This window comes from Cupressus sempervirens, chromosome 4 (assembly GCF_028749045.1).
Source record: "Cupressus sempervirens isolate cs-2001-9-10 chromosome 4, ASM2874904v1, whole genome shotgun sequence".
Taxonomy (NCBI): Eukaryota; Viridiplantae; Streptophyta; class Pinopsida; order Cupressales; family Cupressaceae; genus Cupressus; species Cupressus sempervirens.
In genome coordinates, this window is record NC_143121.1 from 339,586,739 (window position 1) to 339,613,655 (window position 26,917).

The following is a 26,917-nucleotide window of genomic DNA, read 5'->3' on the forward strand; positions in this document are numbered from 1 at the left end:
CATGTCCAAGCTGGAAAAGGATGGTGAGCTAGAAGTATGAATAATGTAAAGTGTGAAGACAAGGAAGCTTTTGAAGGACTAGAAGAATTTTGAGAATGCCATTTTTAATTCCATTAATGCCACGCTCTGAATTGTAGGGAAAAGATAAAAGGTAGAAAGAACAGGGATTTCATTACTAATTGCATAGTGTTTTACTTTTTAGAATAGAGTTCAAGTTGCAAAGTGTGTTCTAACATACATATTTCAGATTTGTTGTGATAATTTGAAGCCATGGCACATAAAGGAGAGTTAATTGTGCAAGTTCAAATTGAAGAAGCTACATTAAAAGGGAAAAGCCCTAGGCCTTTGGATGATGAATGACTAAATTTCTTATTAGGGTCATTGAACCTTTAGTTTGCAAATGACCATGCATTTGGAGAACCATACAATTTCTGTAGAGATGTAGAGGTACTAGATAGGAATGGAAGTGAATTTTTTTGGTACTTTTACAAGAAAAAGACATAAAAGGTCCTTATATTCAACCCTTGGAATTAGAATTTGGGTAAATTGATCATGCCCAAGGTTTTTGTTGATGTTGATCTAGTGAAAATATTGATGAAAACATACAACCCTATTAGTAAAACATTTCATAGGAGAGACAAAAGTACACTCTATGCACTAGATAAAGAGACTTTCATTGAAGCTTTCAACTTAGGGGGCCTATGTCATTGTCAATTGACTTGGAGAAATTTAGTGAGAATTTTAAGAACCATAAGAGTTTCTACATGGGTTGAACAAAGACAATTCATATTCTAATGTCAAATAAGGAGAAGGGAGATGTACCAAAAAAGTTGGGAGATTTTTTGCCTCTAGGGTTTTTCTAAAGATATCTCCAGAACATAGTTTTTGGTTTGAACAAAGTCCTAGGCTTAGATGGAACCATGAATGTTGTTGATGGATATTATGTCATTGCATTAAACATTCAGGACCCACACACCAATGTTGGGTATGACTATGTCACTTACATAGCCAATCAGATCCATGATGAGATTGTTGTAGCCCAGGAAGGAAGATTGGAGAGTTTTAAATTTCATCACTACTCTCTACTCATGCATTTGATTCTGTATAAGAACACTAGGTTCATTGATCAAAGCTTCATTGAAAGAATAGAAGAATGGGGAGAGAAACTTCTTGTGCAATGATGGACAAGGGTTTGTTAAAGATTCTACCCCTACTCAAATACTATTTCATTTTATAATGATTTTGTACACCCTATTTTGAACATGTTGGGAGCTATAGTAGAAATGGTTCCTAGAAATGTTAGAAAATTGATTAAGCCCTCTAGATGTTATTATGAAGGAAAATAATTAGGGCATGACTAGGGAAGTCTATTTTTTTTTGAGGATTATACATTCATTAGGGTTTTTGGATGCTCTCAGCCACCCCATCTTCTCCCAAAATTTGTCCTAGAGAGATTAAGAATTGTGAAATTCTTCTAGGAATTGATTTCAATGAACATGGAGTACTTAGGTTGGAATGTTAGGAAAGACACATTTTTGTGTAGATGCTAAAAAATTGGAGATTTTGAAATTGGAAAGAATATAATTGAGGAAATTGATGCTTTCCTTAGAAATTACAAATTTCCAACTGTTCCTACAAGAACATATGACCCTTTTAGTGTAGTTAGAAATGCCCTAAAATAAATGAGGGGATATAACTTTCCTAAAACCAAGGTTTTATGGGAAGAGGATGTAATTGAAGATTACCTGGATGATAATGTATGCAGAGACAAGATGGTAAAGTGAAGAGATGTGATGAGTTTTGAAGAAGAAATGAAGAAGATTGACCCATCTTTCAAGGGATTTTATCATGATGAGGGCTATTGGTCAAGATTTAATAAATGAATTTTGAGAACTTTGATGAGATTGTAGCTCAGGTCCCATAAGAAATCAAGAACATGGTAAATCATGGGTCTCCTCAAGAAGATATTATTGTGGAAGTAAGTGATGATGAGGACTAGCTAGGAAGTTCAACATGGGCTCAATAGATAAGGAAAAAAATTTGGTTGAGATTCCTCTAAAAGAAAGAGAAAAAGATTTCTAGATTATACCAAGGAACAACCAATATTTTAATAATGCAAGGCAAAGGTTCTTGATGGTCCAAGGTAGTGAAGATGAGAAAAGAACAAAGAAGTTGGAGCTTCAAGCCACAATGGTGGATGATAGGATTATAGAAGCTAGGGAATTCATAAATGATGAGAAATTTATAAAAACAAAATAGTTCAAAAGCTTTCTACCCAAATTGAAACAAAATGAATTGTCCTTGCAATTGAAACTAGGTGACTCCAATGAGAAAGTAGCAGAGATGGTAAATAGGCTACATGAGTATGATGTTGAGAGTGAAAAATTGAATTTTGATGAAGTAAGAGAACTGATATAGAGAAATGCCCTAATTGTCTTTCCAAGATGGCAAATCAATTCTTCTTTCTTGTTGGATCAAAGGAGAAGACAAGAGAAAGATGTCTCATTTGAAGATGAGAATCAACAAGGGGAATTAAGAGGGTCTGGTTATAGCATTGATGCTCAAGCTATGACAATATGGAGTTTGGCTCCAGTAAATCAAAAACCAACTCTGATGGAAATCAAAGAGTCCCCAAGAGGGAATGCGATCTCTTGGAATGTTCATTTCACTTCAAGCAACTAGATTTATGGGTTGATGAATTCAATATCATTACTAGGGAAGAACAAAATTGATGTGCTGGAAGAATAACTAGATAGAGCCTATGAGTGGTATATCAATACAAGGAGACATTATTAGGAGGAGATGAAAAAGACTTATGTCCTAGAACATAGGATTTTCCAATTGGAAAATGAAGTAGTAACACTAAAAAAAATTGCTATGCTTGCCAATGAAATTGAAGATAAAGGTGTGCAAATAGAGGATTATGCACTTGATACAGGGGACATGATAGGCTAGTCTATAGCTACCGAGGAAGAAGAAATTGAATCAAGTAAAGAGATAGAAATCAAAACTATAAAGATTTTTCTAATTCATAAGATTTATTCTTTGAAATATGCCTCACAAAATGTACACAATAATTACATTATTTTGAAAGGGATAAAGTATCTGTGCTTTTTGGCAATCTCCTTATTGTCTCCCTTGTTAACCACATGGGGCCCATACACTCAATTTTTTGGAAGTGTTGTATCCATGTTGACAAAAAAGAAGGATTTACCAAAAGGGGTAATTATTTCTGTCAGGAAATTGATTCATAAGGTAAAGGAATCAAATTTTTTCTCTTTGGGAAAATGACAATTAATACAAAATAAGATGAAAATAATTTCTACATGAACTAAAAATTTTGTGCCTAGTAAATTCGATGAAAATGGAGAAGTAAAGGATTGGCAAGAATGGTCATCCTCTTTTGATGGCATTTTGAATAATGTTAGGTTTACAATATATTGTAACAGTGAGGCAGATATAGTGGTGTTATTTGATTTAATTGATGTTATGTATAAATGAGAATCATAAATGAGCAAGATAACTACGGAGGTTAAAGCCATCACAGAAGCAGAGTAGAATAAGAGCCTTGAGAAATTGAATGGGATTGGAGATGCCACTTGGCTAGATGTTGATACTGACATAGCTATCTGGGAGGTCATAGCTAGCATAAAGGCATTACCATCCAGGGAAAGTGATTAAGTAGTTGAGATTACAACTAAAAGCTAGAAGGGACAAACTAAAGAAAAGACAATGAAAATGATAGGTTGTTAAAGTGCACATATAGTCATATTGAAGACACCTAAAGAAAGTCACCACTTGCCAGTTTAATAGCTACTTCCCCAATTCTGTCCAAGTACAAAGAATTTTTTTGAAAAGGAAGCATCTAAAATATCTTTGTATTTTGTTTTGAATCAAATTTTGACAAGTCTCCTCCCATGTGAAGCTTGTTGCAATCCTTGTCTATAAAAGGATTTCCAAGATGTGGAGTGAGAGTTTGAGTTCTGTACTATGTAAATTGGATGTTGTATCAATTTTGTACTATGAGAATAGAATGGATATTGAATGACAATATTAGTCACATTTTGAGTTATATCTTGAGTTTTATATCACTAGTGTATTATTTTCAAGGAAGATGAATACAAAAGGAAGTTTTGAGTATCTGTGTCTTTAAATTTTGTCTCCATTTTCATATGCTTGTTACTTTGAGATTTAATGTAGCTAGGATAGGTTGTATGTTAGTTCATTATTTCTTTCAATTCAAGGAATTAATTAAATTCTTCTATGAATTGATAAGGTTTTTAAGTGTATGGGAGGGATATCATAAGAATGGGATTTAGGGTAAATAATTGATAAATTTAATTGCAAGTCAATAAATAGGTCAAGATTTACTAGTATGACTCTTTGTAACAATGGATAACACACTGGTCATTAATTGAGATGCAAATTGATACAATCACCTAGTTTCATAATTCACACTTAAATAAAAATAAAATTATGTAACTTTTGTAACAAATAATTTCATGTTGGTCATTCACTTATTGTAATAGCTTTTCTTTGAGTTTATAGTTGGATGTTATAAATTAACAAGTTCATTACAATTTTAAGAGGATTTTTGACCATTTTTCTTCTATGAGGGATGAAAGATCAATAGGGAATTTTATTAAAATAGAAATCTAATCCCTAGGTGCACTTGCCTTGGCCCTACAAAGCCTAAAGTGTAGAAATCCCTTGTACTTTGTTAAGTTGATCTAGATATGGATGGGTTCTTGCTGAATATGGGAAATAGCTAACCCTAATGCATCCACTTTTATTTTGTATCCTGGTGCTATTTTGAGACTTGTAGTTTTAAAACACCAACAAAATTGGTGACTCTACTGGGGAGCTATGAAAATAAAGTCATGTATTGAATGCTAGAATCTCTAATGTAAGTCATACATCTGCAGTCAAATTCTTAATTGTTTGGTGTGCCTATGCTTGGTATTGGTTCTTTTTGAGTGAAAAACCTTGAGAATCTATAAAATCCCAATACCACAAGAGCTGCATGATGTAAGATGTTATTGCATAGTGCCTTATTGCTAAGTAGAGTTTACATATGCCAAAGTATACAATATTAAAAGTCTTTCTGGATCAGGCTCTTGTGTTAGATCTATTATTAGAATTGCTTTTGCCATGAAATTTTTTGTCCTTTAGCCATAGTAAAGTTATGTTCCCCTAGTGGTTGGTGACTTGATCAAGGTTTAGTTAACCAGTACTATTATTATAAGTAAGAAATGGCTCATAGAAGGAAAAACATGAGAGCACATGTAAGGAAAAATTTAGAAATTCCTTTGTATACAGAGTTACTAAAAGCTAGTAAGAAAGTTTTGCCTAAGAAGAAAGGGGAGTCTAGTCATACACGGAATCCCAAAGACAATCCCTAATAACAACATTTAGTTGAAAAAGCATTTTTGTCCCATAGTTCTAAATCTAAGATTAGTAGTCTTCTTGGTAATCTTTTTATAACACCTTTTCAAGAGGAGCAGCTTCACCAAGACAAAATGGTGTCATTAATGGGAGATACTCTTTCCAGACCAGGTGGTTTAGGACAAATAAACCAACATCTCATACCTAGAAGCATTTAGTCAAGTAGATCTCACCCTAGACATGTTCCTTTTATTGAAAGAAACCTTATTGACCCAAGTGATGCCTACCATTACTGACCCTGATGATCTATTAACAAAAGTAGAGGTACTTAGTAAAAGAGTTGCTGAAGAAGATACCAAATGCATTCATTTGAAAAAGGATAAAGAACATATTACAATGAATGTTCTCATTCAGAGAGACAACCTTCTTAGAAGAATGGCTACTTTACAAGAGCAAAATAAGAAGTTAGAATATAAGTTTATTATATTACATAAAGATCTATTTGGAGATGTTGAAAATATGAGATCTAAAGTTCATGAATATGAACAGACTATGCAAGAGAAAGAAGATTTTGTGGTTGTATAGATCCAACCATATGACCCTATCATAAAGGAATGGGAAGTCCAAGTAATTGATCTTACCACTAGAACCACTGATAAAGGTAAGTAGAAAGTAACTAGTGTTAAGATATATAAACCCACTATTATATCCAAAAATATCCCTACCATGTCAAAAATAGATCTAGAATTGGAGAAAGCTAAGAAGGAGAGAGAGGATGTAGCCAAGGAACTTGAGAAGGTAGAAAAGGAAAATGGTATTTGTTAAACTTATTTTCACTTTTAGGACATTTAGAGGAATAATGACCAAGTTCTTTACATGTTCAACACCTAAGAATTTAGTTACCTTTAGGTTCTCTCTTCATAAGTAGTGCAAGTCTATGTTCAATCATCTTGTCTTGTTCATCTCTTGTTTGAATGCTACAAGTATACTCTCCACTTGCACTGCCACTTCTTGTCAACATAGGGATATCTCTCTATATGTTGAATTAAGATATCTTCACTCTAGGTGATTGTTCACTTTTCTTAATCCACATCTTAGATGTCCGCAATCTCATAATAAGGCTTTCTTTTGTACAATTAGGTGTGCAAGGAATAACACGTTCAATCATCTACACTATTTTCTTATAGGGATATGTTGAAGTCCTCAATATTTTTGAGACAAATTCATCTTTTGACTTTTCTCCTCCACAATTCTTTATTCCTATGACAATCTATGATATTCTATAAAAATATCCTATTATAGTTTCATCTTCCAAATTCTTAGCATCTTGAAATAAACATGTCCAACTATGTAGTATGACCTTCTTAAAATGTTTATCACCCTCAAATATAATTTGTAAAGCATTCCAAATATCATGAGCAAGTTTTAAAGATTTTACCTCTCCATATTTAGTTTCAAGAAGAGTTGATAACAATGCTTCTCTAGCAATCATATTCTGCATGAATAGATCTTTCAAAAACTTCCTAAAAACCCTCAAGCTTATCTTCTTCAATCACAGTCTTAGGATTAATAGTAACAAACAAAAATTTTAGACCCATGCATAGCAGACATGTCTTCATATTTTCTTTCTAGTTATCAGAGTTGATTCCATCAAATTTCAAACTATCTTTCTTGAAAGATGCCATGATCTCCTTAAGTGGTTAAGCTTTTCCTTCAAGGAATTCATTCTCTCTTAGCAATTGTTATAAAGTGAAGACCTCCAAGATAACTTGAGGAGGGGGTGAATCAATTATACAATTAGAACAATTATTAATGTCTTTATTAACTTTGAAACATGTAAATAGTAGATGCAACAACCATATAAAGATAACCATGCATAATAACACCAAATTTATTAACTAGGGAAATACTTGATAAGAGAGAAAATCCTAGTGAGGATGGTACTCAAAAAATGATGTACTAATATAAAAGTTCCTTGTTAGAGGATAGACCCTATTAGGAATCAATGAAATATAATTAGTACATATGAGTCCTATTGGTATCTCTAACCATTGTGGTCTATTCATGTTAAACACTTAGTCATTTACAAGGAAAAGTTAGATGGTCATCACTGTGGCTAAGCTACTCTATATAGGCCTAGTCATGTACATAAGTATCTACCAAGCTCTATAGGATCCAAGTAAGTGTATGGTCACTGCATGTTTTTTATTTAAGCTGAGCTCAACATCAATCGAGCATTACAAAGCATACAAGTGCTAAGTTACATAGTACATGTTGAGCACAATACAAATTGATAAACAACAATGCTGAGTATCAAAAAATAGTAAAGGAAAAGAAATGAAGAGTATTCATAAAAGTTAGGAATGGAACAAATTTTGAGGTAAAACATTTTCAAGCTGACTTGGATGAAACATTTAATATTTGTAGAGGTTGTTATAGAGAGTTTTATGCATTTATCACATGGATCACAAATCCCTATGTTTTGTGATCAATGATTTAGATGAAGAGGAAAATAATGGAAGTATCTAGAAAACTCTTTACAAAACTTTTTAAATAAAGAAGATATTAACCTAGATCATGTGGTGTGTGTGGTATAGTAGTAACAAGATGAAAGAAGAAGAGTGTGTATGCAAATGAGTGATGGAGTAAAATATTGAAATCAAAAGTAAGTGAAAGTGTTTTGTTTTCTCTTAATAGAGAAAGTGACCTATTTAGAGTAGTGAGAAGGAAAGAAAAGTATTATTAGATCAAAGGAAAGGATCAATTAGCAAGGAGAAGACTTGAGATCAACTTACAAAGAATATTGAGAGTCAAGTATTGAATCAATTTTAATCAACTTGAATCAGGGTAAATCTCTTAACAAAGTGGTCTTAATAGATCTTTGTAAATCTCCTAATAGAGTCCTTACTTTATTGTACGTGTTAAATCCTCTAAAAAAGTGAGACTTAGTAGTCTCAAATGCTTTTAAGAGGGTAGACCGCTCATAAGGTAGATCATATTTTATGATGAAACATTGTAACCCTAATAGGTTAACTTTATTATTGTAGTAATGAATATTTGTGGGTGTCATCCCCACCCTAGTTTCACCTTCACCTTAGAGGTGTGTTATGTATTTATTTTCATGCATGTGATAGATTAGATTTACATGATTACATCAAGTTAATTATTACAAGTTTTACATGCACAAGTTAACTAATGAGTGTGAATGAAATGGTGAAAAGTAAAAGTGCTTAAGATTCTAATTCACCACCCTCTCAGTATCTTGTTTTCCTATTTATACTTCCATCAATAAATAATTGGTATCATAGCATTGGTTCTCTAGAAGAAGTTTAATCACAAGATTTGAAGGAATTCCTAAAAAGGAGAAAGGAATTGGCTATCTAGGATAAACAATTTTCATATGAAGAAGTTCAGACTGAAGGGATGTTTAAATCAATCAATCCAAATGACAAGGGATAAATAGATCTTCTTGAAAATAAAAAGCTCTTGAATGAAGAAATAAGAGGACTAGAAAGAGAGCATGAAATCCAATGATTAAGATTATGCAAAGTAATTGAATAAAAAAAGAAAGTTGAAGAAGACAAGACTATGGCTAAAGAAGACAAAAGGTAATGACTACCAAACTTGAAGAAAGGATATTAGATGTTCAAAAGCTCACCAACACTCAACTAGACATGACGAGTCAACTGATGGTTGCAAATTAGGAATTGAATCATAAGGATATCAAAATTGAAAATCTCAAATCATAGAAGGACATATTGAAAAATGAACCAAAAACTAAGAAAGAATCTATGGAGAGATTCAAAAAACCAAAAGAAGTAATGAAATACTTTGAAAAAATCACAAATTCATCTAGTAGCACTGATGGATTGGGTCATTCATATATGTTAGTTTGTGGTGACTAATCAGGGAAACACACTACATACTTCATAAATTCTTTGGGGTTCAGGGCATCGCCCCAATTTTTTTTTGAGTACTATTTGTTGATTCACCACTAAAGTTTGGGCTAATATTTTTCAATTTATGGCCAATATGTTGTAACCCTAACATGGAAAAAATACTTGTATAAAAGGGCTTAGGGTTAGGGATTTTTTAATAGTGGTGATGCAAAAATTGGTTCTTGCAACTATATTGAGCTGTAAGGGATTATAGATTGTAATTAGGTTGTAATCACTACATAATAATAATATCGGACTTGATATTTGTAGGGTGTAGCCTAGGATTGGGTGAACCATGTTAAATCTTGGTGTCTTGTGTTCTTTTCTATGTGATCTATTATTTTATGATATTGGTTATATTTTCATGTAATTTTTATTTCTATCTATGGCTTAACCCTAACAATATACTGACCAAGGAGAATCATCCAAGAATGGAAAACTTTGGAATGTAAAGTCAAAGGAAAAACCAACATGCTATCACTATGGAAAACTTGGTCACACTAAAAAAATTTGTCAAAGTAAACATGGTATACAAAATCCTAAACCTAATTTTATTGGTTACTATTTCTTACTACAAGAAACAAGGACATCAAATACATGAGTATAGGTCAAGAATGAGGAATGCATCTACTACACCTAGATTTAAAAGATATTGGTATAATTGTTAGAAATATAGGCATACAGCATATGAATGTAGATCTTAGAAAAAACCTTACTGGAAAAATCAAAGGTATAATTATGCATCTAACAATGCATGTTCCAAATGTCACAAGTTTGGACATATAAGTAAGAATTCTAGGACTAAAGTACATTCAACAAACCAAATGAGGGACAAAGGAAAAGGTAAAGTTCATATTGAGCAAATAAAGGAGATGAATAAAAAATGGAAGAAGAAAGCAGAAGATGAAACTAGTGGAGCAAATGGAGTTGAGGTCACCCAATCCAATGGAGAAGGTGATCATGTTATTTCAAACTAAGAAATAAAAGTATGTATGAAACTGCATATTCAATCGATATATCATAAATTAGTTCCTTACATAAATTGTGAAAAAGTTCATATTTGCATATATGAAGATGCATAAGAACAAATTTATTAAAGGATGTTGAACATCAGTAAAAATTGTCTATGTTGACTAAGAATTGCAAAATGGATTGAGCACTTCAAAAGTGAAATGCTAGAGATCAAATGAAATGGAAAATACCAAGTGGTATGGAAGAGACCACATTATAAAGAAAAGACCTAGTTTGAAGACACCAAATTTGACTGAGATAGATGGCTTCCACCTACTTGAGTACACAACATTAATGGAGACCCTAAATTGATCAAAAGAAGGTATATATCAAAATTTGAAGACACTATTTCATACCTTGCATATAGATTTCAAGAGTATAGAGAAATTTGGAAATTTGAGCAACTAGCAAAAGATTTCAAGAGTGATTTGGACGAGAAGCTTGAAAAAGTGGAGATTTGAACTGTGCCAAGTAAAATTGAAGTAGAAAGAAGAGACTTAAACCCTAACAAAGGATATGTAAACTTCATCTACCACTGAAATGAGCCAAGAGGTTAGTAAAATCCAATTGGTGAAGAGTGACACTTATCCTCCACCAAAGTTTCATGCTATTCCAAAAATTACAATGAAAGGAGATTTATTGGGTGTGCTATCCTCTATATTGCCCAAATTTTATCATGATTCATGATGTTAGGAATTGTTATATATGAAAGATTAGAGAATTAGGAGACTATGAGATTAGAGAAGCATATGACAAGTTATATAATGAAGGAATCTTGAAGGATAAATTTAAAGTTGTCACTAATACATTTGGGCCCACTTTTTGACCTTTATTGGTCAAAATTTTGACCCAAATTTTGACCAGCCCATTAATCAAAATTTTGACCAACCTACTAGTTGGTCAAAATTTCAACCAACCTATTGGTCAAAAATCTTCCAAAGCCATGGGTCAAGTTCTACTAGGAAGTGGTAAAAATTTTGACCAATGAAGGTAGAAAATTTTGACCAATGAAGGTAGAAATTTTGACCAATTGATGTGGAAAATTTTGACCAATTGAGGTGGAAAATTTTGACCAATAATGGTGGAAATTTTGACCAAGGTTGCAAGAAAACTTTGACCAATGAAGGTGGAAAATTCGACTAGTGATACCAAAAAATTTTGACCAATGAAGCTAGAAGTTTTGACTAATAAAGGTGGAAAGTTTTGACCAATGAAGGTAGAAATTTCAACCATTGAAGGTAGAAATTTTGACCAATTGATGTGGAAAATTTTGATCAATAAAGGTAGAAATTTTGACCAATTTAGGTGGAAAATTTTGACCAATAAAGGTAGAAATTTCAACCAAGGTTGCAAGAAAATTTTGACCAATGAAGGTGGAAAATTCGACCAGTGATACTAGAAAATTTTGACCAATGAACATAGAAATTTTGACCAATAAAGGTGGAAAGTTTTGACCAATGAAGATAGAAATTTTGAGCATTGAAGGTAGAAAATAGCCAGGCGTTGGTGGAAATTTCAACTAATGAAGGTAGAAATTTTAACCAATGCCGAGGTCTAATTTTTTTTTTTTGGCATTCTATAAAACAATTCACATGCCTTGCGTATGATATGACATTTTGCATGCATCTTGCACTCTCTCCTCCAGCTGATGATGGATTATAGAGAGTTATCTAAAATGATGATGCTAACAAACACAAACAATAAAATCCAAAATGAACTTGGATTACAAATGGATTGTGGAAATATAATATTGTTAATTTTGCATGCATGTCCACCAGGACAATCATTAGTTTTGTTCAAAATTTTGACCAACAACGGCACAGATTTAAAAAAAAAACATATTTTTCATTTCATATTCTGACCAATTTGAGCCTATTTTAATAATGGTCAAAATTTTTGGTCTAAAAATGGGGTCAAATGTACTAGTGTGTTGAAAGGAAAGGGTTAACTTGTGCCCTAGATTTTTCAAGAAATTTCAAGATTAAGTGAATTAAGATTTTTTTGAGAAGAATCCATGATATGAAGTATTGGTTATAGAATGGGCCCGTGGAGATCACAAAGAAAAGGATTCACAAAGTTACAGGTTGTCCAAGCCTAGATAAGAAGAAAACCATGTGATGCTTGAGTCAAGAGGAAATCAAGGCAAACATAGGTGCCAAGTGGAAGGGATGAGGTCTATCTTATTAACCTTATGGAAAGACATATTTTAAATTAGTGCCAAAATACTTAGTCATTATGAAAAGTCAGTAATGATCGGGATACTAGAAAAAAGTGTTAACTAAGCTCATGAATGAACTAAGTTAACAATGTTAACCAAGCAAGAAGAGAGAAGTGTTAACCAAGTTGATAGTATCCATTGAGTTGTAGTGTCAACCAGATTGACAATATCCACTAAGTTACAGTGTCAACTGAGTTAACAGTACCTACCAAGTTCCAATGCAAACTGAGTTAACTTAGAATTCTTGTTTCAGAATGATAACCAAATAGTTAGAGTAGTGCGAATTGAGCCAACCAAGTTTTTTGAGTGATTAGTATAAACCAAGCATCTAGTATCAACCAAGTGCTAGAGTTAGAGAAGGTGATAGTGTTGCACAAGTGTCTACAAAATCACTCGAGTAAGCTATTGGACCCAAGTACCAGCATTGAGCTGATTTGGTAACTTTTCTTGAAACTAGTGAATTTGTAGTCAACTTGTTAATGTAATTAATTTAATGGATATAAATATAAGGTACTTTGATTATCTAAAGAATGAACTATGAATTGAAGAACATTGCATACAAGAGAATATGAAAGAGCAGAGTATTTAGAAGAATACAAGAAACATAGATGAAAGACAAAAACTCATCTATCATAGTCAAGCATGTTGGTTTTTTTACACTATTAAGCAAAAAAAAATTAATACCAAGATGATAAAGATAACAATAACCTAAGGATTAGCTACTTCCCATAAATAGCTACATGTTCTTTAGATCTAGACCCAACTTCAACCAAATCATAAAAGATTTCCTACTCTTCTGGCTCTGCAAAACTAGGGTGGGTGCACTTGAGGGATAAAACATTTACAACCTGATACTACATAAAAATTTCATTCATTCTAGGTAATTTTATAACAATACAAATCCCTCATAGCAGATTGGTCACAATTCTTCTTAGGTCTACAGATAATTCTGGGCAATAGTAGCTAACAAAGACCCAGAGATCAAATGTAAACAAGTGCTGACCATCTTTGACATTCTTCAAACATTAAAGTAAAATTGATTTTGATTTTAAGCTTGATGCTTATTCATGGTTTTTCCATATGTAGACTAAACTAATTGATCTGTGTCTCATCCATTGGGATTCAGAGTCTATCCAATTTCTTGACCTAATTGATTGCATTACAATCAATATTATCAAAAATTCTCACTGAAACTCATTCTTACACATATCCTTCCTACTACCATGGATATCCTATCATATTTACTGAAGCATTTACCTAATTGATTGAATTAAAAGCAATAGTGAAATGATATAAAACTTATCCTAATTGGATTCAATTAAACAAGCTTTTCTCATTCAATTTCAACATAACCAGGTAATAAAAATGAAGACAAGATTTAGAAAGAAAAGATATGGGGGACAATTCATATTTGTATTAATTCTCTTTGAAAATTGTACAACAACTAAAATAAAACTCAAAATGAATCAAGATATGACATTAAGATCTTGTAACATTACCATATTTTGAGATACTTGTAAAGAAATTACATCATAAAATTTGCATCAAGAACTGGACCAAACAAAGCTTAGTAAAACTAAAATTATACAATGACTCAGATCCTTTCTCTAGCCCTAGAATCTCACTTATATAGTGTGAGATGCAAAAAGCTTTAGGCATATAGAAATTGATAGTTGTCCTTAAGACATAAAAAATATTTACATTGTTACTGTCATAAAGGACAAAAATTGGTGGAACAAAATGTCTTTCATCATGAAAATTCTTTCGGAGGGACCACTTCTGTTTCACCTTTTATTGCATTTATTTGTTGATGAGAAGTTGATGCTTGGCTTTATTACTATTGTAACTCCTCAAAAGATGTAGCCAATGGAATTGGTTGTGATGGACTTGGCTTTGATTTTCATAAACTTACTTTAAATTGAGGCTCTCCATCCACATCATCATGAACTAACAAGACAACAATTATATATGATCTTCCATTGCTAGGTCACTAGTTTGGATTTCTATGCTTGCAGCTGCAATTGGTTGCTCACCTTTGCCCTCCTCTCTTTTTACTAATGTAATAAATATTTTCACTTTATCCTATTCCATTTCTTCATCATCAGTTTCATCACATTCTAATTTCTTAGCATGAACGAAATCTACCATCCACTTGTCAAAAAGTGTGTCATCTTGCCAATTAAAATGTAGGATGTAATGCTACTTCTTCATCACATTTTCTCCAATTTTATCAATTTCAAAAAAGTCTTGTCTCAAAGAATAACTAAACTTTCACAACTTCAGTTGTGGCTTCCCACCATGCATTTTCCTTTTCATTTATCACCTTATTCATTCAAAGGTATAATAGGTCATTCAATTTCTAGTTCCATTCCTTCTTATTTTTTAGTTTATCCTTTTTATCTATGGTATGTGGGAATAGTTCAAAGTCAATACTCTTATACTTATCAAGATAACTTATGATCCTTCTTTGCAATGCAACTCTTTTATCTTCAAACTATGACATATCACTGGTTAAATCATAAGTTTTCTCTATATATTCACAAGATAAACTGATAACACAAAGTCATAGAAGAGTAACATTCTTATTTCTTCTACTCCATTTGTTGACAATAGGCTTTAGGGAATCATCGCTTGCTTTCAACTCTTCCCATTTAAACCTACATGAATTTCCTTCGCTATATAAGATTTAAAATTAAAAATGATATCCATAGCAAAAGAAGAAATCTGTGTCATCATATACATGAACTTTATTAGCATAAAATTTTGTTCATCCTCACCAAAAACCCTACACAAAGTCATATATTTATCTAGGGCCCTAGTAGTGAAAAATTCCTTCTTAAAAGGCTCTTTGGTTGATGCTATAACAAAAGTCAAATTTTCAATTGAGGCCAAGTGTGCTCTCAATGCACCTTACTTGACTTGATCCCTTTTACACAAGTATTCCTTCTCTAGTCCTGGCAGGTCAATGATCTCATGATAATCAAAGAGTGGATTTAAACTAGAAACCTCTCAAATTTCTTTAACATCTATCCTTATTAGGCATTCTCCATCTACTCTTCTCACTATTCTAGCTACCAAGTCATAATTTTGAGCAATGGTTATGAGCAAGTCTAAATCCATGAAAACACCAGGGACCACTAGTTTATCCAAATGAAAATTCCAAACATTCCTACGTGGGGCAAACAACTTCCTCTCTAAGAACCATATCCTAAAAAGTTGGAGTCCTATTTTTGAGGTGATAGCATCCCTAACCCAATTCCCTTTATGATATAAATTGTCTGCAATCTTAAGCCTAGGGTTCACAATGATTAATTTTTTTAAGTTGAGCTGATTCAGTCATAGAATTAGCTAACTATTCCAAAAAATCATCATGTATGTTCTTATTGGCATACTCTACCTTTCCAATGAAACCCTTCTTTGGAGGAAAATTGAACAATGTTACAAAATACCAAAATGCTATTACATTGTATGATGGATTAATCAACTTGATTCTTTGGTATCCTTTTCAAAGCTATGCAATACATAGCTAATACAAAAAACTCCTTTGCAATTCAACTAGGTGGGAACAATTCTTCAACAGACTCTTTGCTCTCTAAAAATTTGAAATTTGTTTGCATGGAGAAGAATTCATGAAATACTACACTATATCACTAGTTCTACTTCACACAAAGTTTCATAAATGGATTGTAAGGAGAACAGGGTGGAACCACCTTCTAATTTTAAAAACAAGTTGGCATTCAAGCCAATTGAATTCAGCCACATAAGCTCTCCTTTTTACTGCTAGCACTTTACATTGGACCCACTTGTGCCTCTAGACACGTGTCATGCTTTCACTATGTCGCTAAGTATAAACATCGAGAAACTCCTTATAGTGACATAGCAACCATCATTGATGCTACCTTGATCAAGTGATGAATGTTTCATGATTATTTTATTGCAAATGTGTTGGGTCCTTCTATCTTTCCTTTGGTTACCATATTGCAAACACTAAAGATCAAGAAATTTTTTATAGCAACATGGTGATCACCATCGATCTAGGATAGATCAGATGGTATAAATCAACAAGTATATTTTTCTGAGTGCAAATCCACAGTGGCATGTGACATCAGATAATTTTGACATGCTGACCTGGCTACTAATGAACTATAATCTTTATGATTCCACTTTTTAAGATTTGGTCCACTGTATTTCCTTTTTCAGAGAGGTCTCCATGTCGCTAACACCAAAAGACATTTTATTTATGGTAACTACATGGTGACCACCTTTGATCTTGTAAAGATCTGACAGTGTGGCACAATAACACTTTCCTATTAGATGTGTCTTTAAGTGCATCTAGAATTTATAACAAGCTGTCATGCTGATGGGACTTACTAATGGTAGGTGAATTCATGGCACCACCTTTGAACTTGGGTCCACCGTATTCTATTTTTATGGTAGGTTTCCGTGTCATGATTGGTAAAGTTCATACAATTTCTAGTGGTGACATAGCAACCACTATTGATGTCATGGAAATCTGATGGCATGAATCAATAATGCTCTCTATGATGATATATCTTTAATTGTGTCTGACATTTTTGACATCCCATCATGCAAACAAGGCTTATTAATTGCAATTAAAAAATATAATACCTCTATTTGGAGTTGTTCCTGTCGTGTCTCTTTTGTATTGGTCACCATGTCACCAAGGGTAAAAACCTTGCAAATTTTGACAACGACAACATGACCACCATTGATCTTAAAAGATCTGGCAGTGTGAGCGATTCACCTTGAAACCATGCACTAGCTAGGTCCCATATGTAATACTTGCTTGGTCACCATGTTGCATGTAATAAAATGCATGCAAATTCTTATAATGACATGGCGAGTACCGTAGATTTTAAAAAGATCTAACAATAAAGATTATTTTAGGAACTTTATGAAACAAAAAGCATAGTCTTTAAAAAGGTTCCCAAAAAAGTATATATTTTTTCAAAAATGATTTTCCCACTTGATTATAAGGTAAAGGCATATGACCTAAAAGGCTTGCTTAGGGCACAATTTTGGAAAGTACTAATTAGGGTTTTTCTTAGGGTTAACCAATTTAAAAATACCAAACCCTAATTTACACATAAAAAAATAGGAACATTCATAGTGAAACATATTCAATAAAGCATGAAGTAAAAACATAACCAACAAGGTGATCATTTTACTACAAAGGATCTTCATCAGGAAAAAAAGTTGCATAGTAGAGATCAACCCACTGATTCATCCTAGCATGTGCATCAATCCCAAATCCTTTAACAGTGTGGACCTAATAGTCCTTTGTAGAAACTCCTAATAGAGTACATACTTAATTGTATTATATAAATCCTTTCACAAGGTGGACCTAAAAATCCTTCTTACTCTTAATCGAGTAGATCACTAGAAGTGATCAATTGTAAGCCTTAGCCTTACTAGGCCAACTTTATTACTGCAGTAGTGAAGCATTGTGGGTGTCATCCGCACCCCAATTTTACCTTCTACTTGGAGGGTTTCTGGGTTACCAATTATTGTGTTATGGTGTTGTTACTTTATTGCTTTATGTTCCATGCATGCAAGTAGATTAGACAATATAATAAAGTGGCTTAAATAAGAATTTTTTTAAGTGGTTCCTGATTCACCCCCTTTCTTAATCACCTAGCTTGCATTATATTTCCAACAATTGGTATCAAACAAAGGTTCTCTTATCATAAGTTTAACAATTTGAGAGAAAAGATTAGAGATAATAGAAGTATGCAAGCTAGATAAAGCCATTGAAAATGAAAAAATTGATCTACATGTGGCCATGGAACAAATGAATAAATTAAAGAATCAATTCTCTTAGTCCCTGAAAAGAAGAAAATAATTGGCAACATAGATGAATGAAAATCTATACATAGAAGAAAGAATTGAAGATATTTGTAGAGAAATAAGTTAAGATGAAGAAGATGAAGCTATAGAAGACATACTAGGAAGGAACCTCATTCTACAAGAAGAAGTTAGAAAATTCAAAAGAGAACAATAGATTAATTTAGTTAGGATATGTAAAGTTATGGAAAAAAAGAATAAAGTTGAACATGACAAAAATATGGTAGAAGAAGAAAAAAGATTACTCAACACTAGACTAGAAGAAAAGAACAATGAAATCCACCAAATTTCACTACATCAAGCAGATCTAATAAATCAACTCAATAGTACAAATAAGGAAGTCATCAATCTAAGGATAGAAAATGATAGAATCATAAATGATCTTAGAGTAGAAAGAGAAACCAATGAAAGAATGATGAGATTAGAAGAAAGCATGGATTAGTTGGCTGAGATAAATTAGAATAGACACAAAGGAAAAGTAGGATTGGGCTACACTGAACAAGGAGAATCATCACTGCAAGGAGCTCAAAAAAATAAAAGACTTACATATAATCATTTTGGAAAATTAGGGCATACATTAAAAATATGTTGGAACAATGGAAAGTTAAAATTTTTGGTAAATGTTATAGTTGAAACATACATGCACATAGAGTAGGTAAATGCATAGAGAAAACTAAGTTTGAAAGAAAATGCTTCATGTGAAGAACCTCCTTATAGCAATATCGTGAGAATGCTCGAAATAACAGAATACAAAGTGATAGCAGAACTCAGAATAAGTCTACTGATCGCAGGCCACTTCGAGGGGGTAACCTCCTTTGAGCAAGCTCAATACAATAAATTCATCCGTCCCCATCAAGGGCCTCAACCTATTCTTATATACTGGGTACGATCTAGAAAAGTAATACTACCTATGCATGTGGGATAATAAAATAAACTCACGGGACGACTTACAAAGCATATGCGTCCAACAACACTACTCTAACAAAATAAACAGAAGGAACACACAGGTTCCTAACATCCCCTCTCCCTTAGAAAAAAGCTTTGTCCTCAAAGCTTAAGGTGTGGAAATTGTTGTTGAATCTGAAGAAGGGGTTCCCAGGTAGCATCCTCTGGTTGCATGCCATGCCACTGAATCAAGACTTCAGAGATGGAGCGAGAGCGAAGCTGGCGAGTGCGCTGGTCAATGATTGCCACCGGCTCCAGGATAATGGATCCTTTCGTATCCATTTCAGGGAGAGTAGTTTGTGCTCTGACAGTGGTACCCAGAACTTTCTTTAGACAAGAAACATGAAAGACTAGATGAATGCGGGAAGAAGGAGGAAGTTCCAGTTTATAAGCAACTGAACCAATCTTCTGCAGAACCTGATAAGGCCCATAAAATTTTGGGGCCAGCTTATGACGCCCTTTCAGCTTTAGGGAGGATTGTTTGTATGGCTGTAGACGAAGAAAAACCATATCCCCAACTTGAAATGAGCGCTCAGAACGGTGTTGATCTGCTTGCTGTTTCATCCGATTACGGGCCATGTGAAGATTATCCTGTAAGGTACGAAGAATCTGATCCCTGCTGCGGAGAACTATGTCAACTGCCTGGACTGGTGAGCTGTTGGGAGTGTAGGGAAGGAGCACTGGAGGTGCCTGACCATAGACTGCTTCATATGGAGTCATTTTAGAGGCAGTGTGGTAAGAGGTATTGTACCACCATTCAGCTAAAGGGAGCCACTTGGCCCACTGATGTTGCTGTTCGGAAGTGAAGCAACGAAGATAAGTTTCCAAGCATTTATTGACAATTTCCGTTTGACCATCAGTTTGTGGGTGATAGCCCGAACTCATCTTCAGTTTGGTGCCAGTTTTCTGAAACAGTTCAGTCCAAAAATGACTGGTAAAAGTTGCATCACGATCAGAGACAATGGAAGAAGGGAGTCCATGAAGACGAAATATCTGGTCCATGAAGATTTGTGCAACAGAGGAGGCAGTATAGGGGTGGCTGAGGGCACAAAAATGACTATATTTTGAGAGATGATCAACCACAACCAAGATCACTGTCTTGCCACCGGATTTAGGAAGCCCTTCAATGAAATCCATAGAAATATTAGTCCAAATCCATGTAGGGATGGGCAATGGTTCGAGCAAGCCAGGAAGGAGGGTTGTTTCACCCTTGTGGCGTTGGCAAGTATCACATTCAGCCACCATCTGTTGAATCGTCTGTTTCATCCCTTTCCAAAAGAAGTTTCTCCTTGCTCGCTCATAAGTTTTGAGGAAGCCTGAGTGCCCTACTGAAGGAGAAGCATGGAGTTCATAAAAAATAGCCTGATGTAGAGCTGGGTTCTGAGGAAGCACTAGCCGACCCTTGTATCGAAGAGAAGCACCATCCCAAGAGTAATGTGGTATAGCAGAAGGATTATTGGCTAGCTGGTGAATGATTTGAGATAAAGAAGAGTCACTGTCATAGCCCTGCTGAACAGACGCTAACCAATTGGGAATGGGCATAGAAATAGCGGAAAGGGAAGCTTGATTATCAAATGTGTGAGAAAGAGCATCTGCCACAATATTCTCCTTACCCTTCTTGTAGGTGATCTCATAATCATACCCCATGAGTTTGCTGACCCATTTCTGTTGTGTAGGAGAGGATACCCGTTGTTCCAGGAAGTATTTCAGACTTTGGTGATCGGTTCTGAGGCAAAAATGACTCCCTAAGAGGTATGGCCGCCACTTCTGTACAGCATGCAAAATAGCCATCATTTCTTTTTCATAAGTAGAGAGGGCTAGAGTCTTACCAGAGAGGGCTTTGCTAGTGAACGCAATAGGATGGTCATCTTGCAGGAGAACAGCACCCAATCCATTGCCGCAAGCATCACTCTCAATAGTGAAGGGTTTGGAAAAATCTGGCATCGCGAGAACAGGTGTACTGCACATAGCCTATTTCAGTTGTTCAAATGCAGTCTCAGCAACAGGGGTCCAGGAGAAGGCATCCTTTTTTAACAGAGCTGTCAATGGTGCTTCAATTTTCCCGTAATCTTTGACAAACTTGCGGTAGTAGCCAGTCAACCCCAAAAAACCCCGAAGGCTCTTGAGAGTTTTAGGATGCGGCCAAGTTTTCATGGCATCTATTTTTGTAGGATCCACCCGCACTCCATGGTGTGCAACAATATGCTCGAGATACTCCACTTCCTCCTGGCCAAACACACATTTAGATAGTTTTGCACAGAGTTGATGATCAGAGAGAAGTTGCAAGACAAGCTCCAGATGATGGAGATGCTCAGCCCAAGTTTTGCTATATATGAGGATATCATCAAAGAAGACCAGAATGAATTTCTGGAGGTATGGTCGAAATATGTTATTCATCACTGCCTGAAATGTTGAAGGAGCATTCGTGAGGCCAAAGGGCATGACTAAAAATTCATAGTGACCATCATGTGTGCGGAAGGCAGTTTTAGGTATATCCTCCTCATTAACCCGAATTTGATGATACCCAGAACGAAGATCTAACTTGGAGAAAAAATGAGCCCCATGAAGTTCATCAAGAAGTTCATCAACAACTGGAATGGGAAACTTGTCCCTTATAGTGAGATGATTAAGTGCTCGGAAATCAATGCAGAGTCGCCATGACCCATCTTTTTTGCGAACAAGCAGAACTGGAGAAGAAAAGGAACTGGTACTAGGGCGAATAATACCTTGCTTCAGTAAGTCACGGACAAGTATCTCGATTTCGGTCTTCTGATGAAATGGGTAGTGGTAGGGCCTGATGTTGGGCGAAACACTGCCAGGAAGGAGCTGAATACGGTGGTCCTCTGGACGAGAAGGAGGTAATCCCACAGGTTCAGCAAATATACCAGAATACTTGTCCAAAATGTGTTGGAGATCGACAGGAGTGCTAGAGACTGCTGATGGCTGCATCTGAATGGAATGGAGCTGAGCGATGACACCATGTGAATTCTTCTTAAGAAGTTTTTCCATACGGTGTGAACTGATGATGCTAAGAGACCCTGGTTGTAAGCCTTTCAAAGTGTGTTGGTGCCCCTCGGCTGAAAACTGCATCCAAAGTTCAGCAAAATCCCAGAGAATGGGGCCAAGAGTGCGTAACCATTGGGCACCCAAAACCACATCACAGCCACCTAAGGGTAAGGCAAACATGTCAGAGCGCATGTTATAATCTCCAATAGAGAGACGCACATTGCGACATTTCCCTTTACAAGGTAAAGTGCCCCCATTGGCAATCATGACTTCAAAGCTAGAGCAGGGATGGATAAAGCAATCAGCCTGTTTGGCTATTCGTGGATCAATGAAGTTATGAGTGCTACCAGAATCAATGAGTATAGTAAGAGGGATCTTCTTGAAGAAACCTTGGACCCGCATGGTTTGTGGAGTAGTGACTCCTGCCAAAGCATGGACAGATATCTCTGGTGGAGCTTCTGGTGAAGGAGGTTCAGGCTGGTGAGGCTCAACCTCATCATCCACTGTTTCCTGAGCATCGACATATTCTTCCAGTTCCGGTGGAGAATCCACATCCAAGAGATAGAGCTTTTGCTGAACACATCTATGGCCCCGAGACCATTTCTCATCACAATTATAACAAAGCCCTTTGTCTCGCCTGACTCGCATCTCTGTTTCAGACAAGTGCTTGATCGGAGTAGTTCTGGGAGCTGGTATGACGGGAGGGTTGTGAGAACCTGTATTTCTGAATGGAACAAAATTAGATCTGGAGCGTTGTAGAGCACTAATCTTGTCTTCCGCTAACTTAGCCAACCCAAGGGCTTCCATCATTGTAGTGGGTCGAAACATTTTGACTTCTGAGCGAAGTGCATCCTTCAGACCACTGACAAAACAACTACGGAAGAATTCATCAGACAAGCCCTCTGTGTAATTAGCTAATTTTTCAAACTCTGTCTGGTATTCTCTTACAGTGCCTGTTTGACGCAGTTTAGTGAGTGCTCCTGTGAAATCATCAAAGGAACTAGGGCCAAAGCGCTCCAAAATGAGGGTGCACAATTCACTCCACGTTGGGCCTACATTAGCCTTGATGTACCAACGGAACCATTGAAGAGCTTCATGTTCCAAATGAAAAGATGCAAGGGAGACTTTGTGGTTATCCAAAGTATTATGCAAGCTGAAATACTGCTCTGCCCTATAGATCCATCCAGTCGGATCAGAACCATCGAAGCGTGGAAAATCAAGCTTTGGTCCACGGAAATTGCCAGAAGAGGACCCAGTATCTCCTGAATGGTTTCGGCTCATGGCTGACTGCTGAAAGTTAAGACCCAGAATTTTGTCATCCAGATCTTGAAGTCTGGTTTTGAGGGATGCAATTTCCTCTTCCATGATTTTTGCTCCTGTACGCATAACAACCATAAAACAAGGTTTTTTTTTTTTTTTTTTTTTTTTTTTTTGAAATGGGTAGAAGATGAGAAACAAAAACTTGTTTAGTTACGGCAAACTTGGATTTGGGTAAAACTCATATAGGAAATGGGTGTTCGACGGGTGGTGGGAGACTATCTGGGGACAAGGGAAAAAGAAAAATGAGGGTTTCAAGGGTAGGGAGGCGAAATGAGGCAAACAGTCCAAGAGGGATAAGGGAGCAAAATGAGGAATTGAATCTTGTGGCTCAGTGTAATTTCCACCTAGCGAGCCCAAGAGAGTGCTCTGATACCAGATGTGAAGAACCTCCTTATAGCAATATCGTGAGAATGCTCGAAATAACAGAATACAAAGTGATAGCAGAACTCAGAATAAGTCTACTGATCGCAGGCCACTTCGAGGGGGTAACCTCCTTTGAGCAAGCTCAATACAATAAATTCGTCCGTCCCCATCAAGGGCCTCAACCTATTCTTATATACTGGGTACGATCTAGAAAAGTAATACTACTTATGCATGTGGGATAATAAAATAAACTCACGGGACGACTTACAAAGCATATGCGTCCAACAACACTACTCTAACAAAATAAACAGAAGGAACACACAGGTTCCTAACACTTCACATGAAACAAAGTAGATCATAAATCTTCAGAGTGTAGAACCAAGAAATGGAATCCTACTAAAAATCTTGCTAAAGCTATCTTTGGTTGGGATTAAACACATGGTGTAGATGTTATCTATGTGGTGAGTATGGACACATTGGAGCTAACTATATGAAGACTCACTTTAAAAAAATGAATCCTACCAAAAGATGCTATGTATGCAAAGAACTTGGTCATCTAGCAAAGAACTATATGAATCAAGCTATGATTGAAGATGAAAAAAAATCAAAAGTTGATAAGACTAGGACTCAAATAAAGAAGCATGGGTGAGGAAATCTCCAGAGAGTTCAGGGAAAAATAATGAAATTATTGACACCCAAGGAAATGATTTGGCTGATTCAATCATCTCTACATAAGTATGCAAGGAGACCACTAGAGCTATGAACAAAATCACAGTCTAATTAGTTCTAGTCACGCAAGTAAGAAAGTCCAAATTATCATAATAGATGAACTAGGACAGATGGAAACCTACCCTATGAGGGGTCTACCCTGTTAAAAGCATTTGAGACTGCTAGGTCTCACCTTGTTAGAGGATTTAACACTTATAATAAAGTAAGGACTCTACTAAAAGGTTTATAAAGATCTTTTAAGACCACTCTGTTAAGAGATTTACCCTAATTCAAGTTGAATAAAACTTATTGAATACCTAACTCTCGATATGCTCTGTAAGATGATTAGGAGTCTTCTTCTTGCTAACTAATCCTCTCCTTTGATTTGATAATACTTTTCTTTCATTCTCACTACTTTGAATAGGTCACTTGCTCTATTAAGAGATAACAAAACACTTTCATGAACTTCTAATCTAATTTTGATCTTTTATTCCATAAATTTTCTCTACATAAGTAAGCAAGGAGAGTAGTGGAGCTCTGCATAAAATCATATTCTTTATCAATTCCAATCATGCAAGTAATTAATTCCAAATCAACATAATAGAAAATTATGTGATTTCCTTGCTTTCTTCAAGAGTGCTCTTAGTCTAACTTTTTATTGGGGTTTTTTGGAACAACCTATTGTTGTATCACCTTCCTATGTAATTGATTCTCCTAATAGCTTACACTTTGAACAACTTTCTACTTTTACTCTTCTGGTAATAACTTTCTTCTTTTTTTGTGTGTTTGCAACACACTCTCTTCTCTTTTCGTAGATCCTCAATCTCTCTCTTCCTCTCAATTTCAAAATAAAATCTAAGAACCTTTATGTGCTCTTTAGTATTGGGGCATAGTTACCCATGATGATAATCCCTCTCAATTTCAATTTCAAAAATACAATTCCATATCTATCCCATTCATAGAAAACCTATCTAGACTAGTAGCCATGCCACCCCAATTATGAACCTATGTATATCTTTCATCATTGCCTGCTTTCATCATTTCTCTCTTTCTTCAATTACATCCATTCTAAAAGTTCTCTTGACTAGTCATGCCTATGGTGACTCACTCTATAAATGATGTATGATCAAATTCTCCTTGTTACTTCTCCACTGGTGGTGGTATAGCATAACTGTGCATATCAATTTAATATTATACTAGTTACCATGCTTCCTTGTATCATCTTTTCTCTTTGACCAATTTCCAATCAATGAAAACACTCATTCATTCTTTAGGAATTGCAGGGTCAATAATATCCCCCTTTGGCATTGATGGAAAAACCTTTCTACACCATAAAATTTTAAGAAATACCTACATTCTCTTAGTTAGAACTTTATTCTGTTAGTGTTCATCTACTTCAACTAGTTAAAGGCATTGCTTTGGCATATGGACTTAGAAAATTCTTTGTTTGAACTCTATTAACAACACACTTCCACATTCATGCCGTGTTCCTTGCTCTTAAACTTTATTTCATTTATTCATTCTTTATCTCTATTTTCTCATTGTCTCCCCCTTTCACTATGGGTGGTATCTTTGATGTCTTCCATCACCTTTCTTTATTTCATCTCCCCTTTGGGTATTTTCCCTTATCCATATTCTCATCTCATGTCATGCAATTATGTATTGATTTATCTCTCCCTATGGATTCTTTCATCTCATATCCCCCTTTGAGTATGCTTTCATCTTCCCCATTTTGACATCAATGATAAAGGGTACTAGAGGTTGTCAAATACATCCTTGTATTAAATCTAAGTATTACAAGATGGGCTTCCCATGATTCCTTTAGATTGGTGAATGAAATAGTCTTACTTCTTATATCTACCAAGAGCTCTTTTATCTTGTCAAGTGTGCTAACTAATGCTCTGGTTATTAGTTATTATGCATCATTAATATGTCCTTGTATAATGTTTGTTAGAGGTGATCATATGCATTGCACTTCCATCAATCATATGATTTTATTTTGTCTCTCCTTTGATCTAATGGATAAGATAAAGTGTCCCTTGAGTTTTGGACATATAGTCAATTGCACACTACTACATTTTGACCTAAATTATGATGACAGACCATCACATTGCAACAACCACCCATCACCCAAGTGACAGTACCATGAATGGGCTCC